At 46.8% G+C, this 6259-nt stretch overlaps 1 long non-coding RNA gene across 1 annotated transcript; it reads right to left on the bottom strand.

The window, feature by feature from the left end:
* Nucleotides 1–589: 589 nt before the first annotated feature.
* Nucleotides 590–4125, bottom strand: LOC124037413. Its single transcript, XR_006839176.1, has 4 exons — nt 4061–4125; nt 3903–3953; nt 3165–3261; nt 590–710 (listed from the first exon to the last, which is right to left on the bottom strand). It is a non-coding gene; the product is annotated as an uncharacterized LOC124037413 (long non-coding RNA).
* Between the last annotated feature and the right edge of the window lie 2134 nt (nt 4126–6259).

Below are 6259 nucleotides of genomic sequence, written 5' to 3'. Positions count from 1 at the left end.
TAAGTGCCTTTGAACGGGGTATGGTAGTAAGTGCCAGGCACACCGGTTTCTGACAAGAACTGGCAACGCTGCTGGGTTTTTCACGCTCAACAGTTTCCCATGTGTATCAATAATGGCCCACCACCCAAAGGACATCCAGCCAACATGACAACTGTGGGAAGCATTGGAGTCAACATGGACCAACATCCCTGTGGATCTTTTTCGACACCTTGCCGACGAATTGAGGCTGTTCAGAGGGCAACGGGGCAACGAAGGGGGGGGGGGGGGGGGTATCTAAATATCAAGAAAGTGTTCCTAATGTTTGGTATACTCAGTGGATATGTCAACAGTCCATCCTCCAAAGGACCCTGCTGTGGATTATATTTCATGAAAATCCCCAGAAAGCCCAGCAGTGTACTGTTGTACTAGAGTAGACAGTAGTGGTGATTGGTTTTAGGGGCTGTCAGATCTGTCATGTGCTCCAGGGCTTCAGTGAAGAGGAGAGAGTCGATGAGTTCTGGGCCGTTGTAAGGGTAGTGGTGGTTCTAGTGTACTGTAGTAGGGTAACTAGGTTAGCCCAGTGATAATTGTATCTAGTGTAATGACTGACCTGTGATAATGAGACACTCGTTGTGTTCCAGGGCTCCAGTGAAGAGGCGGGAGATGATGACTTCTGGGTTGATCAGGAAGCAAATGACCCCTCCGCCCACAAACAGTTTGCCAAAGTCCACCTGCAGGCAGGCAGGCAGAGAGAGAGAGAGAGAATGAGAGAGAGTGAGAGAGAGTGACATACAGAGAGAAATGGAGAGATACAGAGAAAGAGAGAGACACAGAGAGAGAAAGAGACTGAGACTGAGACAGAGACAGAGAGAAAGAGAGGCAGTGCCCACATGATGAGGACATCTGAGTTCACTATCAACATCTGAGGTAAAGAGGATGCAGAGAGACCAGAGCAGTAGAGCAGAGACCAGAGCAGTAGAGCAGAGACCAGAAGACCAGATCAGAGACCAGAGCAGAGAACAGAGACCAGAGCAGTAGAGCAGAGACCAGAGCAGTAGAGCAGAGACCAGAAGACCAGATCAGAGACCAGAGCAGAGACCAGAGCAGAGACCAGAGCAGAGACCAGATCAGAGACCAGAGCAGAGACCAGAGCAGAGACCAGATCAGAGACCAGATCAGAGACCAGAGCAGAGACCAGACCAGAGACCAGACCAGAGACCAGACCAGAGACCAGAGCAGAGACCAGACCAGAGACCAGACCAGAGACCAGAGCAGTAGAGCAGAGACCAGAAGACCAGATCAGAGACCAGAGCAGAGACCAGAGAAAAGACCAGAGCAGAGACCAGACCAGAGACAAGAGCAGAGACCAGAGCAAAAACCAGAGCAGAGACCAGAGCAGAGACCAGAGCAGAGACCAGAGTAGAGAACAGACCAGAGCAGAGCAGAGACAAGAGCACCAGAGCAGAGACCAGAGCAGAGTCCACAGCAGCAGAGCAAAGACCAGAGCAGATTCCAGAGCAGAGACCAGAGCAGAGACCAGAACAGCAGAGCTGAGACCAGACCAGAGACCAGAGATCAGAGCAGCAGAGCTGAGACCAGAGCAGAGTCCAGAACAGAGACCAGAGTAGAGAACAGACCAGAGCAGAGACAAGAGCACCAGAGCAAAGACCAGAGCAGATTCCAGAGCAGAGACCAGAGCAGCAGTGCTGAGACCAGAGCAGACTCCAGAGCAGAGACCAGAGCAGCAGAGCAGAGACCAGAGCAAAGAAGAGCAGCAGAGCAGAGACCAGAGCAGAGACCAGAGCAGAGACCAGAGCAGAGACCAGAGCAGAGTCCAGAGCAGCAGAGCAGAGTCCAGAGCAGCAGAGACCAGAGCAGAGACCAGAGCAGAGACCAGAGCAGAGTCCAGAGCAGCAGAGACCAGAGCAGCAGAGCAGAGACCAGAGCAGCAGAGCAGAGTCCAGAGCAGAGTCCAGAGCAGAGTGTGCTGTCTGTCTACTATGCAGATATGAGATTTCAGTTCGTGAGCAGTTGGCACTAATGACAGAGAGAAAAAACATAAAAAGTGAATCAATTAAAATGCCAAACAAAGTTATCTTTTGTCTTTCAGATATGATTGATATTGTGTAGAGGAAAAAAATAAACAAAACCTCGTCAATCCCCCACCCCCTCATTCTGACAGGATATTTATGTTCTCTCAGGCTGATTGGGATGGTAGTGGCCCAGTGTGCTGGAGGGAGGGTGGCTGTTTAGACATCTGTCCCCTCGTGCCAAAATGACTTCTCCCTGGGAGCAGCACTTAGTTAGGAGCTGTCCATGCCAGCTCAGGAGACAGACAACATCACAACAGAACAGAGCAGTACTACTGTCCTGCTCTCCGCACCCCAGTCACCCACAAGCTTTGTCCCAAATGGCACCCTATTCTCTATATAGTCCACTGGTCAAAAGTAGTGCACTACACAAGAAATAGGGTGCCATTTGGGACAATAATAGCCCAGTCCAGTCCCGATCCACTGCTGCTAAATTGAGGAGAGTGCCTCTTGACAATCTATGTATGACGTCCTCCTTTTATTTTGTATGATGAAGTTCTCCTTTTTCTCTGCAAATGAACTAAGTTCTATAACAGGCATAATGAAGCTGCCAATTTACAGCACTAGGTCTGTTTATTTCAATTGTTTACCATTTCACAACAAAACAACAAACAAGGTTCTTCAAGGCTTGATATAGACAGGAATACTGATTGTTTTGCTGCGTAGGAAACCATATAATCCACAACTTTCAGGACTGTCAGTTTTGGCTCACTGGCCCTCAGACAGCCCAGGCCAGGCAGGGCCAACCCGGTCTGTCTCACCCACTCTCACCCTTTCACACTAGACTCAGGCAGTGACTGGCAGTCTGTCTGACAGTCTGTCTGTCTGTTTGGCATATGATCTCACTGAACTGGTCACTCAACTCTGGGACAGTAGGGGGGGGGGGGGGCAGGATGCCGCACACACACACACACACACACACACACACACACACACACACACACACACACACACACACACACACACACACACACACACACACACACACACACACACACACACACACACACACACACACACACACACACACACACACACAGTCTCCAAGTCTGCTGCTGTCTGTCTTTGACAGGCTGTCAGAGAGCCCCTCCTCACCAGAGGCTCAGTCACTCCAACGGCAGGCAGGGTGCCCCGGCCCCAACTGGATCTGGTCATGTGCACCCATCAGCTGTCAGCCCATCAGTGGCACAGCCTCCACAGGCAAACAAAAGGTGAAAGGGAGACAGGGAGAGAGTAGAACGGTCAGGGTAGAGAGCAGAGGGAGAGCAGGGCCTTGACCCCAGTCCCAGCACACATATACTCTGAGACACACGCACACACACACACACACGCACACACACACACACACACACACACACACACACACACACACACACACACACACACACACACACACACACACACACACACACACACACACACACACACACACACACACACACACACACACACACACACACACACACACACACACACACACACACACACACACACACACACACACACACACACACACACACACCAGCACGCATACACACAGTAGTGCACTTTAAAGGGAATAGGATGCCATTTGGGACGTACCCATATACATACTCATATGGAGCGGTCAACTCTTCCATACATCTTATCTGTAGCATGCTGTACCCATAGGTTGGTTCCTACATGTTATGTGGAGCTTTGTGAACCGAGTCAGTGCTGGAATACAGCTAAATGAATGGCCTTTTTAGCTCAATCACCATTCAGTGAAACATTTTCCCTTGTTGCTATTTGGATAAAATGCATATAATTATTGGATAGAATGGATAGGCAATCATTTCTCATGAAGTGCATTACTTTTTCCAATTTGGAGGATGATCCAAAGTTTATCTTTCAGTCCAGTATGTCCTGAAAGATAAAACAAACCAAAAAGTTATATCAATCATCAATGCTTTTGGTTTAAAACCAATATAAAATAATTGACATAATATTGATTTAGTAATACAAAACCTTACCTTGCTCAGTTACACTTCTAAAATAGCACAGAAGTGTTTGAAGTTTCTCCATCTTCTTTGGAGAGGACCCCTCAAACACCCTGAAAGTAAGAGTAAATGTTAAGTCTCAAAATGAGTCTTTCAAAGGCTGATTAAATACACTTCAAATCTAGCTTACTTGTTTATAATAGTGTAATTACAAAAGGTTCTGTATAATTTCAGCAAGTAGATTTGAAAGTAGTGCTCACGAGCCAAAACGGGTCCCCGAAAATTGTGCACAATTGTGTAAAACGTCATCCATTTTGTATGATATTTTACATCCCTCAATTCTTTTTTTTTATAACATACAAATTTGTAACATATACAAATTGCAGTAAGTGCTTAAGATCTGGTTCAATCTCTTATCAGTGTACATTGCATAACACTTTATAATGCTTTATAGACAGTGCTTCTCTTTTCCAAGTGATTCTGGGGACACGACATCACAGCCATTAATATCAACAGCCACTTCTTTGATTTCATAACTATAACTCAAATAAAAAAATAACTGGAAGAGATAACATCCAGTGTCGAGAGAGAGAGAGAGAGAGAGAGAGAGAGAGAGAGAGAGAGAGAGAGAGAGAGAGAGAGAGAGAGAGAGAGAGAGAGAGAGAGAGAGAGAGAGAGAGAGAGAGAGAGAGAGAGAGAGAGAGTGAGAGAAACAGAAACAGTAAGCAACAGAAAGAGAGAAAGCACACAGGCACAAGGCCTCCACTTTGTCCATCCATGTGAGTTCAGTCAAGCATTAACTTTTGATTTGAATTAGAATCATCTTTCACTCACCGCAGCAGGTCCGGGACGGTTATGTAGAAAGTCCTTCTTACATCGTTACAACAACGGCAGACGGCCCCAGGCCTCAGTCCCATCATAAAGTCACACTCATGTCACTACACTCCACTCCACAGCACTCACACAAAAAGGAAAAGGATGAAAGAGAAAGAGAGAGAGAAAACCATGGCCCCCTTCCACCTCCCAGCAACCCCTGGGCTACATTAACAAGGCCCCATGTCCCTTTTAAAAGGAGCAGGGACCTCAGGAGGCTAAATGTCATCTCCCCTGGCCCGGAACAAAAGCTGCCTGCCTGTGGAGATGCAGTAGTGGGGCTATTTGAACTGAATGTCTTCCTTCTAACCTAGCATTAAGGTCATCACCATCTCGCTACCAACGACCAAGTCTATTGAACTCCTCTGTGTGTGTGTCCTGCGTTGCCCTTCACCGGCATGCCATTTCAATCAATCAGAGAGAGCGGAATTTTATGAGAGCAAAATGAAATAATGACAAGGCTTAATGCGAGGCTGAGAGCCCCCACAGGCCCAGAGAAACTCATTCATTTAAACCGATCCCTGGCTTTCATTTTTCTTTGCTATCATTGTAGCCACTAGAAACTATCTTGCGTCATGTTAGCCATGTTGCCCACAGGACAACCTTTCTTTGACAGCCAATGGTTGGTAAGAGCAGGCTTTTAGTTCTAGAACAACCATATGAATATGGTCTTTTGGGAACAGGGAAATTAAGATAACCATTATATAACGTAAAATAACAATCCATCAAAAGATTTTCATGTATAGATGTGACGTAACGTGTAACAAGTGTTGCAGAGTGCAGATGGTTTCCATTTGACTAGAACTCTCTGATTTGTGTAGAAACTGACAACAGAACATAACCAAATCTACTTTACATAGAGAAAATGCTGGCTTGGAAAAACTTGAAACAAATGGGCCCGCAATAGACTACAAATTAAATTCATGAATCACAGATACATTTATATTCAGTCAGTTTTAAATGATAGCTTGCTGAGGATGGTAGAAAACAATGCTTCCGTTTAATTTTATCACCCTAAAGCGGAGGCCGAGGGTGCTGCCAAAACAGCACTCTTCTGAATGACCAATCATTGAGATCTACTAACAATGCTCTCCTCCTGGACACAACATCATCAGTAAGTGGTGTTGGCGGGGGTCCTTGGGTGGTCCTTTAGGAGTTTTCCCTACCCCCTAACTTCTCTCAGGAACGTCCAGCTTGTCATGCCCTGATCTGTTTCACCTGTCCTTGTGATTGTCTCCACCCCTCTCCAGGTGTCGCCCATCTTCCCCATCATCCCCTGTAATGGGGAAGATCCCCAGGCAGAGAGATTAGCCAGTCTCTCTTTTTCTCGCCCTCCTGGTTTTGACCCTTTCCTGTCCT

Source organism: Oncorhynchus gorbuscha, linkage group LG06 (genome assembly GCF_021184085.1).
Source record: "Oncorhynchus gorbuscha isolate QuinsamMale2020 ecotype Even-year linkage group LG06, OgorEven_v1.0, whole genome shotgun sequence".
In the NCBI taxonomy this organism is placed as follows: Eukaryota; Metazoa; Chordata; class Actinopteri; order Salmoniformes; family Salmonidae; genus Oncorhynchus; species Oncorhynchus gorbuscha.
The sequence above is the reverse complement of the archived record's forward strand: the minus strand, read 5'-3'. Positions and strand labels throughout refer to the sequence as shown.